General features: G+C 46.3%; 1 protein-coding gene across 3 annotated transcripts in view; it reads left to right on the forward strand.

The window, feature by feature from the left end:
* The window catches only part of ZGPAT (zinc finger CCCH-type and G-patch domain containing), a 1297382-nt gene that overhangs the window by 1067864 nt on the left and 215657 nt on the right, over positions 1-13861 (forward strand). The gene's annotated exons all lie outside the window — the stretch shown is intronic.

Genomic DNA, 13861 nt, shown 5'->3' on the forward strand with positions numbered 1-13861 from the left:
TGGCAATTTGTGCCCATTGTCCATGTTTTTACGTGGGCAAAACAGAACGGGCACTAAAAGAAAGGATATATGAACATAGAAGCGATATTAGAACTAAAAAGGAAACCAGTGCCCTCTACAAGCATACTTTGGTTTGTCAATACACTCCACATTTTAAATTTGGTATAATTGATTCCGTCAATATCAACCCAAGGGGTGGGGAGAATAAGAATTTGCTGTTACAGAAGGAGATTAAATGGCAATTGAGACTCAGGTCAAATATCTATCCTGGTCTCAATGAGTATATTAATATAAAGGCGATACTTGTAGGCAAAGCTCACAATGTATAAAATTATATCAAAATCATACAAGCATCCAGCTCGATTCTATACCAGATAAAAACAGATTAAAAATAGATTAAAAACAGATTAAAAACAGATTTACATATCTATTTGGTCAGATATGTACTTTTGGGAATTAGGGGTGAGTGTCCAATTTAGTTATGTGGATTACTCACTTATATCATTTATAATATTTTCATCTTGGTTGGAATCATGTATTAAATACAGGAGTTTAGAAAGGACCCAACTTATTGAGATTCAATGTGTCTTTTTAAAAAATTTTTTAAAAAAACTTTTTTAAAAAATTCTTAATTACTTAATTGTTTGATTTTATTGAAAGATTGATGGGAGGGTTTTGTATATATAAAAAGTATCTGCACCAGTGTGATTTATCTGATGAAGTTTGCCTTGTAGCAGACGAATTGTGATCTTCTATAAACAGACTTGGTTTCTCATCTTGGTGGAACGGATATTTACTTATTGGTCATTTTCTGGTCACTTTTTGGTAACTTGTCTGCTGTTATTAGTAAGCCAAAACATAATTTCTCATTTCATGGTAATCCACACAAACTTCTTTCTGACAATGGTACTCAATTTACTAGCCAGTTGTTTCAGAAATTTGCAAAAGAATGGGACTTTGTACATGTCACAAGTAGTCCTGAATATACTTAGTCAAATGGTCTAGCTGAACGTGCAGTACAAAGTGCAAAGCAACTACTTGAAAGGTCAAAGCATGACAATACGGATGTGTTCTTGAATTTGCTTAATCTCAGAAACATATCTTGTGATGATTTTCTTGGTCACCTGCTCAAAGACTTCCTTCAGGCAAACTAGAACTACGCTACCCCTTACTTCAGTTTATTGAAGCCTAAACCTAAGAACAATAAAACCATCAAGGCTCAGTTGGTTAAGAAGCATAATATCCATAAGTCTAGTTATGACAGATCAAGCAGATTACTTCATCCGTTGAGGGAAGGAGAGATGGTACAAATCCAGACAATGGAAGGTTTTGATCAAATTGGACAGATTACATGCATCTGTGCCAAGCCAAGAGGCTACTTGGTAGATTCCGAAGGTGTAGAATATAGGAGGAACCGTAAACATCTTCTTCCTGTATCAGAATCATCACCATCACAACATTGTTTCTGTGATGCAGACTTCAAATCTAAGAGTGAATCAGGCACTGTTCCCATACCAGAATGTGTTCAAAATTCTGACTCCATTCAAGAAAATGTTCCGAACATTCCACAGGTCAAACAATTTGCAGAGACAGTTTCAGTTGCTAAATCTAATTCACAGTTTTATGTCACATGATACTGGCGATTATCAAAGCCTAGTGTGAAATATGCAGCAACGTGGACTTGATTGTAGTATATATATATATATATATATATATATATATATATATATATATATATATATATATATATATATATATATATAATGTGTGTGTGTGTGTGTACTTAGTATTGTATAATGCATGATAATTACCTGTGATTTCTGCATGCTAAATAGACTCCTAGTGTTGTATGATCTATTTCTCAAAGAGGGAGGATGTAGATCAACGTGCAAGTGAAGTGTGCTATATCTTTAAGAAGCATGTCAAGGATGTACATGCACATGTAAATCCCAGACACATGCACTCACTAGTGCCATTTTATAAGAGCAGGCACAGTGAGAGCATGCATGATCACAGTTGTTAGTCTGTATATAAGTTACTTAAGTTAACGTGAGTAAACTTCTATAGTGATGTATTTGTATAAAATAAAGCTGCTTGAACAGACCCGACAAAGACTCTTCTGTTGTGTCCAAAGTAGGAGAGTGACATGAAGTTTCAAGATAACGGATACAGGACTTTGATGAGATGATCATATATAATACAGAAGATGCCCAGAATATTGAACAAATTACCAGTGTGCATAAGGATGTTCAAAACATTAATAGTTTTTTTAAGAATAATTTGGATCAATGGATGGGTCCTCAAGTTTACAATTCCTAGATGACCTTAGGGCCAGAATATAAATGGAGATATGCTTTTGCCTATTTGGTAACCATACTAGTGGTGTTCCGATATACTGCGGTGGTGGTGCTGCGGTAGCGCGTTGTCGCCTCACAGTTAGACGTTGTCCGTTCGATTCTCAGTTAGAGTGTCTTCTGTGTGGCGACATGTGTGAATGGGCGTTCCTTCATTGAAGGTTGTCCGTTAGGCCCGGCAAGCCAGCACGTAAAAATCTACTGCGAATCATTAGCAGACCAGAGTTCTGCTGTGGCGACCCCTAACTGGGAAAAGCCGAAAGACACAAACAGACTAGTGGTGTTCCGGTAGAAGAGAGGTTCCTTGGAAGGAAAGAAAGACTATATTGGGCGAAAATGAGCTACTGCATTGTACAGGGCAGTTGGTGTCAAATCAAACAAAAGTTTGATTTAAACAGTTCCTTGAGATAGGAGTTTGAAGGGATGCGGCACACTGCAAGAATTCTAGGTCAAAGTGAGTTGTTGGGATGGACATCAGCTACTGTGGTAGCATTTCTGTCACCTTTCACTGTATAAAGGGATAATCTGAAGTAGTTGTCTTCATTTGACCTTCAGCTTGTGGGTTCATGGATCCGTATTGGATCCGACTCAGCCACATATCCAGCGTCTGATCTGAGCTCAAAGCTTCTCCCCTTACCCACAATGCCCCTGTCTCTTTCCTCCCTTCAGATCTCATTTGCTGCCTGTAAAGTCCGCATCATGGTCTGAGCTTTCTGCATTGTACTTGTGATAAGTGTTTTTTGAGGTTAACTCTCTCACTCCCTAGTTAATATCTGTCCCTCTTCTTTCTACCTCCCTTTTCACGTGGTCACCAGTAAAAAAAAAAAAAAAAAACTCTTTCTTTCTCTCTTCTGTTAGCGTTTGTGTTTGAGTGCGTGTGTGTGTGCTGGGCCTCCTTTGGGGTAATGTCAGACACTCCCCAAGCTAGGGTTCAGAAAGTGTACAGAGTGTTGCCATAAGCTTTCACCAGCTGATGGTCACACTCTGTGCATAGTGTGTCTGGGGATGGCCCACCTTCAGGCCTCCTGCTCCATCTGTGCTGGGTTTAATCCACGGGCACTGAAGGACAGGAGGGATAAGTCCTGAGACTCAAGTCCCTGTGCCCCCAGCTTCTGCTTCTACCTCCTCCCCGGCCTCAGGGACTCAAACTCTCTGAAAGAGGCCATGGGATGGAGATAAGTCATCTAAGAAAGATAGGCCGAGAAAGCGATCTCCGGATTGCTCAGCTCTGACCGGCCCTCCACCTAAATCTAGGTCAACTGCAAGACCAGAGTCTCCCTGGGTCCCTTCTCCTCGGTTCTCCCTGTAGCCGGAGGAGCCCAGGATCAGGTCGCAGATGCAGGCTTCTCCTCACCGCCCTCTCAGACCGGTGTCTGTCGCCTCCTCCTCCTTCTCCACCTGTAGCCTTAGAGAAGTGGAGATGGATGCAGAAATTTATCTGCACCCAGATTCAGATGGGAGTCTTGCCTGCCCCCTCCCTCTGGAGCGGGGAGCACACAGCCCTTTTTCACCCCGATTACTCCTTCTCCAATCTGACCTTCAGTTTTGAGGCCCTTGGATCCGAGGACTCGGGGTCTGTGCCGACGGTACCTCCATGCCAGCTGTGACTTTGAGAAGGTTGAATCCGACTGGGTCGGATCCGACAAGCTCTCGGAGGGGTAGCCTTGACGTCGGATCTGAGGGGTTGGTGTCTGCTCTGAGTGTGTGGGAGTGCAGCCTTCCTCTCAGTATCTCGGCGCTTGGAGGCTCGGCTCTGGCTCCCCCATCAGGTCAGAGGGTGATGGCTCCTATTGGCCTTTCTCAGGATGTCCGTTCCCCCTTTGGCTTTTGATGTAGTGGAGAGGGTTCTTTCGATTTCAAGACCCTTGACCATCTTGTCCTCAGACTCTGCCTCAACTCCCTCTATTTGGTACGGTTCTGGCCTTCCTGCCATCTCAGGGACAGCCTGCCGCCACTTTGCCTCAGGAAGCTTCCGCTTGGGAACAGCAATACATTGGCGAGTCCTCCCCAGAGATCCCCACTGAGGAGATCCCATGCAAATGTACATGCAAAAGGAGGCATTTAGACTCCCCACTGGAGTCTCTCACTGAAGACACCGATTTGGATGAAGGGGAAGGTTCCCCCCCAGTAATCCCCCGAGGATGTCTCCTTTGGAGACATCATGGAACTCCTCCACCAGCGAAGGGGGTGGTGTGCCCAGAAACCAACCTCGGACAAATTGGTGTTCCTCGAGGCATTTGGGGTAGGATCTTCTACTTCCTGGGTGTCCCCTCCTGCAGATCCTTTAGTGGACCTGATAACATCTCGGGAGTGGAAGGAACCGGACATGGTGGAGCCAATCCCCAAATGCCCGAATAAGGTTTTGAGCCCCCCTTCAGATAGGTCACACTGGAATAAGGAGTCCTCTGTTGATGCTACAGTGGTGGCAGCTACCACTAGGAAAGAGCTGTCTCAGGAGAGCTCTACATTCATCCTCCGGACCAAGAGTCAGTGTCGATGGACCTCTTTGGGAAGCGGTTGTACACTTCAGTGACTTTTTCTGAAAGAGCACTGAAGTACATGGCACATGCGATTTGGCTGCAGTGAGACCTAGTGAAGGAGATCACTGAGTCGATCCCTGAGTCCATGTCGGTGCTAGAGCAGCTTGTACAGGCGTTGCCATCAGGCGACACTCCTGGCTCTGGCTATGGCTCTGTCAGTTTTCAGAACCTTTTAAGATGTCATTCACCAATGCCCCGTATGACAGTTCCTCCCTGTTTGGAAAGTCGGTCGGTACATGAGACATTAGTTCAGAGTGAGAAGGACGGGCAGACTCTGCCATCGGGATACGCTTCTCTATCCCTCAACGGTCCTTTTCTAGGAATCATCTAGTGACTAAGAAGATGTGGTTCTGGAAATCTCAGACCTTTCCCGAGGCACTGAGGACTCACCTTCCCCCAGGGGCAGAGGGGATACGATAGACATTGCCCTAGAGGCAGAGGGTGGTGTGAGAAATTTCGGGTCTTGCAAACCTTTCTCAGAGAGACCTGCACAGCAGCCCTGAAGGGTTGTTCGACTGCTCATCTTTGGAGGCAGTCGGGAGCCAGTTATCATTACACCTAACGGAGTGGGAGTCCATCACAACAGATTGTTGCAGATTATATCCAGAGGTTATTCAATCCCATTCCTTGAGCCACCTCTACCACTGAAACACCTCTCAGACATTCCACCAAAACGCAGGGAGGATGCAGCACTGGAAATAGCAAAGCTGCTAGAAAAACGGGTCATCCAACACATCCCCCAAGACCAGTCTGGATTAGGCATTTATTCCAGGTTCTTTTTAGTGCCAAAAAAGACGCGGGACCTAAGACCAAGTCTGGATCTATCCACCTTGCACCTGTCAGTGGCCAAAATGAAATTTTGGATGCTCACCCTTCAGTCTAGCCTGCCCTTCCTGCAGGAGAATGATTGGATGTGCTCAGTTGATACTATCATATCAAGATGGACAGACACTCTAGGAGGTTCCTCCGCTTCTGGCTTGGAGACAATCATTATCCGTTCAGAATGCTCCCCCTTGGTCTCACCATAGCCCCCAGGGTGTTTACCAAAGTGATGTCAGTAGTAGCGGCTCACCTGAGACTCCAGGGTATTCAGGTATTTCCCTACCTGGATGATTGGCTCCTCACTGCCCCTTCCAGGCATCAGCTTTGTCAAGCGAGGGATTCCTTTCTACTACTAGCCCAGATGTTAGGCACCACCATAAATCTCAGCAAATCATTTCTGGCCCCAGTTCAGACCTTAGACTTCATTGGGGCTTGGTTAGACACAATTCAGACAAGAGTTTTCCTTACTCCAGACAGGATACGCAGTCTGAAGCTACATGTTCTCTACGGTCTTCAAACTCACTCTCTGATGGCAGAAGTGGTAATGTGGGCATTGGGGTCCATCGCGGCCATGATCAAACTTTTACCCTTGGTGTGCCTTCACATATGGATCCTTCAATGGACCCTTTCCGTACAATGGTCTCTGTTAGATCTCCCATTGTCTTACCCTGTTCGAATTTCTCGAGTGTGTAGGGACTCGCTTTGGTGGTGGATTCATTCCCCAGATCTGGTGTGGGGACATCCTTTTCTCCCATCATTTCCCAAGGCCACAGTGACTATGGATGCCTCCCAGCTGGGATGGGATGGGCATTGCTCGGGAAGGACAGTTCAGGGCACATGATCCCCCTACGAGACAAGTTTGCATATCAACATACTGAAGATGAGGGCGGTGCTTCTCACGTTGTAGGCTCTCCATGTCCATCTTCCCTCAGGAACAATTGCTATACAGACAGACAATATGTCGGTGGTCTGGTACATCAACAAACGGGGGGAACCAGATCTTATCCCCTTTGTTGCCAAAGCCATGAGAGTGTGGAAATGGGCGATCTCCACTGGCCATTTTCTGGTGGCAATGCACATTCTGGGATGGTCCAACATTCTAGTGGACAGGCTCAGTAGATCTATCCTGATGTCTTACAAGTGGTTTCCGAATCCTTCAGTAGCGGAACAGATCTTTCACAAGTGGGGTCAGCCTTGCTGCAATCTCTTCACCTCTCTTTCCAGTGTGAAATTCAATGAGTTCTTCGCTGTAAATCCCCCTCGGGGGAAGCCCCCAGAGATGCTCTGACTTATGATTGGTCTCCCGGTCTTCTGTATGCTTATCCTCCACTACCCTTGATACCAAAATTTCTTCAGAAAGCTCACAGGCTGGGGAGCTTCGTGGCCCTCATTGCCCCATTCTCGCCTTGCCAAGTCTGTTTTCCCTCTCTGTGGTCTCATCTGGTGGCTCCACCATGGACATTGGATCCAGTTCCGGAAATCATTTCTCATCTCTTAAAGATTCCCCATCGACCTGGACAGTCTGAAGCTCACTGCTTGGTTGCTCCAGTTCCCATGATTATCAGGACTCCCGGTTTATCTTCTCCCGTCAAACGAATTCTGGTGGTGGCAGCTCATAAGTCTTCTACCAGGAAGATATACTATAGCAAGTGGAAACATTTTTCTATATGGGCTTCGCAGCATGCAGTGGATCCCATTACTGCTCCAGTTTCTGCGGTGTTGGAATTCTTATCGGGGATTTTTCAACAAGGCGCCAGTTCATCCACAGTCAGAGTTCAACTGGCTGCAATTTCTAACTTTCATGTGGGAGGGAAATATGGCTTCCTTGTCATCTTCAAAGCTTTGCAAGACTTTTCTTAAAGGTACCTTTCTTCTGAAACCCCCGGTGAAGGATCCTATGTTACCATAGGATCTTACATTAGTTCTTCAGGCTTTAGTGCCCCCCCCCCCGAATCCTTCAGTAGCGGAACAGATCTTTCACAAGTGGGGTCAGCCTTGCTGCGATCTCTTCACCTCTCTTTCCAGTGTGAAATTCAATGAGTTCTTCGCTGTAAATCCCCCTCGGGGGAAGCCCCCAGAGATGCTCTGACTTATGATTGGTCTCCCGGTCTTCTGTATGCTTATCCTCCACTACCCTTGATACCAAAATTTCTTCAGAAAGCTCACAGGCTGGGGAGCTTCGTGGCCCTCATTGCCCCATTCTCGCCTTGCCAAGTCTGTTTTCCCTCTCTGTGGTCTCATCTGGTGGCTCCACCATGGACATTGGATCCAGTTCCGGAAATCATTTCTCATCTCTTAAAGATTCCCCATCCAGACCTGGACAGTCTGAAGCTCACTGCTTGGTTGCTCCAGTTCCCATGATTATCAGGACTCCCGGTTTATCTTCTCCCGTCAAACGAATTCTGGTGGTGGCAGCTCATAAGTCTTCTACCAGGAAGATATACTATAGCAAGTGGAAACATTTTTCTATATGGGCTTTGCAGCATGCAGTGGATCCCATTACTGCTCCAGTTTCTGCGGTGTTGGAATTCTTATCGGGGATTTTTCAACAAGGCGCCAGTTCATCCACAGTCAGAGTTCAACTGGCTGCAATTTCTAACTTTCATGTGGGAGGGAAATATGGCTTCCTTGTCATCTTCAAAGCTTTGCAAGACTTTTCTTAAAGGTACCTTTCTTCTGAAACCCCCGGTGAAGGATCCTATGTTACCATGGGATCTTACATTAGTTCTTCAGGCTTTAGTGCCCCCCCCCCCCCCCCTTGAACTTGCAGCTTCAGTGGATCTGCAGTTTCTGTCCTGGAAGACTGCATTCTTAGTTGCCATTACTTCTGCCAGGAGAGTGTCGGAACTTCAAGCCCTATTGGTCAAAGTCCCTATTTTTGCTAAGGACAGGGATTCTTTGCGCACTAACCCATCTTTTCTTCCAAGAGTAGCTTCAGAGGCCAACATTAATCAGATGATTAATCTCCCGGTCTTCTTTACAAATTTTCAAAATAAGGGAGAATATAAATTGCACTTGTTGGGTGTACACAGACAGTTACATTTCTATTTAACAGGGCAAAATTTTTTTACTCCAACCCCTTTTTAGGGAAACCAATCTCCAAAGTTACTATTGCCCATTGGATTTCCCAATGTTTTATTTGGGTGTATTCTGTCAGGGAGATTTCCCCGCCAGGTTGGGTGAAAGCACATTTTACTAGATCTATGGCCACTTCTGTGGCTTTTTGGTCCAGAGTTTCGTTGGACAATACTTGTTCTGCAGCTACTTGGTACTCACCTCAAACCTTCATTTCACATCATAAGTTGGACATCGTATACAGGACAGGGCATCCTTTGGCTCCGCTGTGCTGCGGAATATCCTTTCATTAGGGCCTCCAGGTGTTTAGTAGATGGGGACTCTGTCCCACAGGCTGAAGATCAAATGAAGACAACTACTTCAGATAAAGAAGTTATATACTCACCATAACGTTCCATCTGAGTAGTTATTCTTCATTTGTCTTCAACCATCCCCCCCTCCTTCCCCCAGCTTTGTTTGAACTGTTTGGTGACTATATAAGCAGAGAAGGTGAACACTTTTAGGATGCTCTTGTGTCCGTCTCTTTATTCAGGAATCTTTTTCTGGTAGTGACAAGGGCCTGTTGGATCGGATGTGAGTAATTGATTGGGCAGCAAACTCGATCTGAAGGGAGGAAGAAGATGGGCATTATGGGTAAGGGGAGGAGCTTTGAGCTCTGATCAGATGCTGGATATGCAGTCGAGTCGGATCCGATACAGATCCGTGAACCCACAGGTTGAAGACAAATGAAAAACAACTACTCAGGTGAAACATTATGGTGAGTACATAACTTCTTTTTTGCATTGTTCTGGCATGCAGATCTGCCAGAGTTGCTTTGAGGTCACTGGTGGTAGAACAGTATTCTTATGTGTTTTACACAAGTATCATATTAGACATCCCTGCATTTGCTTTTATTCAGAACTGCCATGGGGAACCAGCATGTGGCTTCTTGTATGCAGATAAAAAATCCAGAGGTTATTATGCTTTTATTGCCAAAGTCTGTCATTATACACAGTTTCCATATTGGGGCTATTTGACTGTTGCTTCCAAGGATGGATTAAACTAATGTTCCAAGAATATTTTGCAGTGAATCCTCATTAGACAAGAAGTAAAACATTATTTTTATTTTACCAGCCAATGTAGCATTAGTATTGCTGGGTTCTGTGTGCTGACAAAAACATTGAGTTGGCATATAAATTAGGATTGGGGTACAGTGAAAATCTTTGAATTAGAATGACATTGTTGAGTGTGTTTTGTATTCACATATTGTATGCAAATTTCCTATTTTTTATTGTAAACGCATTAAGGGAATTGACATACAGCCTCTTAAGTACAGCTGACAAAATCCAGTGATTTAGAGGGCTTTTGTTGTCACAACTTGCCATTATACTCGTTTATGACTTGAGGACCATTGACCTCTGGGTTGCAAGGCTGAGTAAAACTAATGTCCAGAATGTACATGCACTAAGTCCTCATTAAACCAAAAGGGGGGGAAAAGTAATATTTACTTCAGTAGGCAAGAAAACATTTTTTTTTATATAGGTAACACATCCATCATTTCTGAGGCTTTTGTTGTCACAACCTGCCGCTTTACCCAATTTCCATCTGAGGACTCTGTGATTATTGATCACCAGACTTAGTGAAACTAATGTCCAGAATGTATGTGTGCATTAAAAGTCCTCATAAGTTTAGCAGCAAAAATAATGATGTTAAGTTGTCTATCTCGCCTTCATTCTTGCTGGATGGGTTCGGAGCCGACCTCGGCTCCGACTCGGCCACTCTAAAGCTCGAGAGTTGGTTCCACCGGCTCGAGGCTCCCCTTATATCCCACAATGCTAGGCGAGAATTACCTCAGATCTCGTTTGCCGCTACAGCGATCAAGGTGTTGGTTTTCTACCGGCTTCTTGGTGAGTGATTTTGGATTAAAGTTAGTATACTTAAACCCCTTTAATTTTAATTTTAATACTTGTTTCCCTTAGTTTAGTGGAATCTCCCCCACCTTTTCTCTAAAATCCCATTTTTTCTCCACAAGAACTTATAAGTTCTTTCCTCGGGCCTTCAGGCCTTCTTCCCCATCCCCTAGTGGTGTGTGTGTGTTTTCTCATAATTTAAAACTTGGTAGTTTGTTTTAATTTTTGAGTTTAAAATAGGATAGGGTGTAATCAGTGTGTTTGACTGTGTGTGTGTGATTACACTTTTCTAAAATGTCTAAAGACTCAAAGGTCTCAGGCTTCAAGAAGTGTGACTCGTGCTGTCAGAAAATGTCTCTGACAGACGGTCACACTTCTTGTGTCTACTGCCTGGGGCCTTTGCACCTGCAGGACTCCTGTGCTGTATGCCACGGCTTCAGCCCCAGGGTCCTGCAGGAAAGAAAAAACAAACTGATTCTGAGAGGTTTACTCAAGCCTGAGGGTTCCCTTACTGTCTCTTCGGGGAAGCCCTCCAAGGCTTCTAGGTCCTTGGCTCCAGCTCCTGAGCCGAGACTTAAGGCTACTAAACCTCCGTCTACATCGGCTCCGGCTGGAGCCGATGAGTCTCAGTCTACAGTTTCTGTGGTTTCCTCGGCTCCGACTGGAGCCGAGGTATTAGAAATTCCCATGTCGGCTCCGACCAGACCTTCGGAACCGACATCTAGGAAGAGGTCTAGGTCACCATCCCTTGGCTCTGTTCATTCAGCTCCAGCATCTCCTCTGCTGTCTGAATGGAGCCATAGATCTCACTCCTCTAGGTCATCGAGGCTGTCGGACCATGACCTTCAGAGGGTAGTGAGTCGACTTCTTAAGTCCGAGGCACTGGCCCAAATGCTTCAGAGCCCGACTCATCAGTCGATGCCTGCCCCTGGCCCTCAATATATTCCTCCTCCGACTCCGTTGAGCTCGGAGCCGGGGTGTTTCGGAACCGAGACTGTGGTAGCGTCGGAGCCGATACAATTGTCTTCGGCTCCATCGTCGGCTCCGATTTCTTCCTTAGAAGAATCTCAGCGCCGGACTTCCATCGTCGGCTCCGAGGGGGTGAGTGGCATCGGACCCTTGTCCGACCCCGCTCTCCCTCTCGGGGCTTCGGCGCTGGTGAGTTCGGCTCCGACATCGGCCTCGGAGCCATCACTGTCGGTGCCGAGGGAGGTTTTTAGCTTTTCAGAGCGGGGACCTCTGGCTCTGCCTGACAGGGGTGCGTTCGAGGTCATGCGGAGTGTGTTAGAACCTGGTTCTACCCCACAGTCGGCTCCGTCCGCCCCCCCCTCTTCAGTGCCTCAGGTCAAGTCGACTCACTCCCTCATCCCGGACCGCAGAGAGCCAGCTCCTCAGGAATCCCCTGTGGGGATCTCATCCTCTTCCGAGACCTCTCCTGATTTGGCAGAAGAGCGCCCTCGGAAGAGAAAGTGTAAGAGGAAACACATAGACTCACCTGAGTCCGTCACCTCTGACACAGATTTAGAGGATTCCGAGGGTTCCCCGTTCCCCTTCTGAAGATGTCTCATTTGCAGACATTCTAGAAATCCTTAAGCAGAGGGGAAATTGGCCAGCCCTCAACCCTTCGGAGGATGAATCTGTGTACCTTGAGGCGTTTGGCTCTCGTCCTTCCACCTGCTGGGTGTCTCCGCCCTTTGACCCCCTCATGCAGGTGGTAGCAAAAAAGGCATGGACGGCTCCTGATTCAGTGGACCCCACTCCCAGGAGACCCTCAAAATTCATTACAGCACCAGCAGGTAAACAGTTTCTGACAAAAGGAGTTTCTGTGGATGCTATGGTGGTTGCTGCTGCCACTAAGAAGGAACTAGCTGATCCTTCAGTGCCTGTCCATCCACCTAACAAGGAATCTAGGTCCATGGACAGGTACGAAGCGGATGTTCTCGTCAGCGACATTTGCAATGCGTTCGCTGAACTACCTATGCCATTTTACTCGTCTTCAAAGGGACTTGATCAAAGAAGCGAGTGACATGTTGAAGGATCCTACGGCTGCGGGTTTTCAAGACAAGATGAACACTCAGCTGGCTACCCTGAACTCCATAGCCAACTCCTCCATACGCCTCCTCTCTTATGCGGCTGATGGAGCGAGCAGAGCCGCAGGGACAGGTGTGGCCTTACGTAGGCATGCCTGGATGCGGCTATGCAACTTTGCGGACCCCTTTAAAACGTCATTCACTAATTCCCCTTCGATGGATCATCTCTTTTTGGTCCTCAAGTGAAAGAAACCTTGACTAGGTGCGTTACAGATGGCAAGACTCTTTCTGCCGTCGGAGTCCGTTTTTCTACTCCTTCTAGGCCTTACGCCAAAGGCCAGAAAAGTGGGAAAATGTGGTTCCATAAACAATCTCAAGGGTCTTCGCCTGACGACAGAGTCGGTTCCCGCCAGAGGCAGAGGCGGAACAACAATGGTAGACGCCGCCCTAGAGGCAGGGGGTCCGCAGAACCAGGGCAATCGAAGCTTTTTCTGATAAGCCCTTTCAGCATCCCTGAGGTGTTGCCCGACTGCGGGGGAAGATTGTCACTGTACCCAGAAGCCTGGCTATCCCTGACTCAAGACAAATGGGTACAGTCCATCATTTCCGAAGGCTATTCCATTCCCTTTGTTCACATTCCAAACCAATCAAAAATCCCTTCCAGATGTTCCACCGCTCAAAGGGATCTTGCAGCTTTGGAAATTTCAAAGCTGCTTGCAAAAAGAGCAATTCAGCCAGTTCCAGCAGACCAGCAAGGATCCGGAATCTACTCAAGGTTCTTTTTAGTTCCAAAGAAAACAGGGGACTGGAGACCAATTTTGGATCTCAGTATCTTGAACAAGTCAGTCAAGAAAACAAGATTTCGGATGGTCACGCTGCAGTCCATCCTTCCCCTATTGGGAAAAGGAAACTGGATGTGCTCTATAGACCTTCAGGATGCGTACTATCACATAAAAATGAACAGACGCTCCAGAAGATTCCTCCGCTTCAGGCTGGGAACCAGTCATTTTCAATTCAGGGCCCTGCCCTTTGGTCTCACCACTGCCCCCCGGGTGTTTACCAAATGCATGGCAGTGGTAGCTTCTCACCTGAGACGTCAAGGATTCCAGGTGTTTCCATATTTGGACGACTGGCTCCTCACAGCTCCCACC

The sequence above is a fragment of the Protopterus annectens genome, chromosome 14.part0, assembly GCF_019279795.1.
Source record: "Protopterus annectens isolate FY-2018-M chromosome 14.part0, PAN1.0, whole genome shotgun sequence".
Lineage (NCBI taxonomy): Eukaryota > Metazoa > Chordata > Ceratodontiformes > Protopteridae > Protopterus > Protopterus annectens.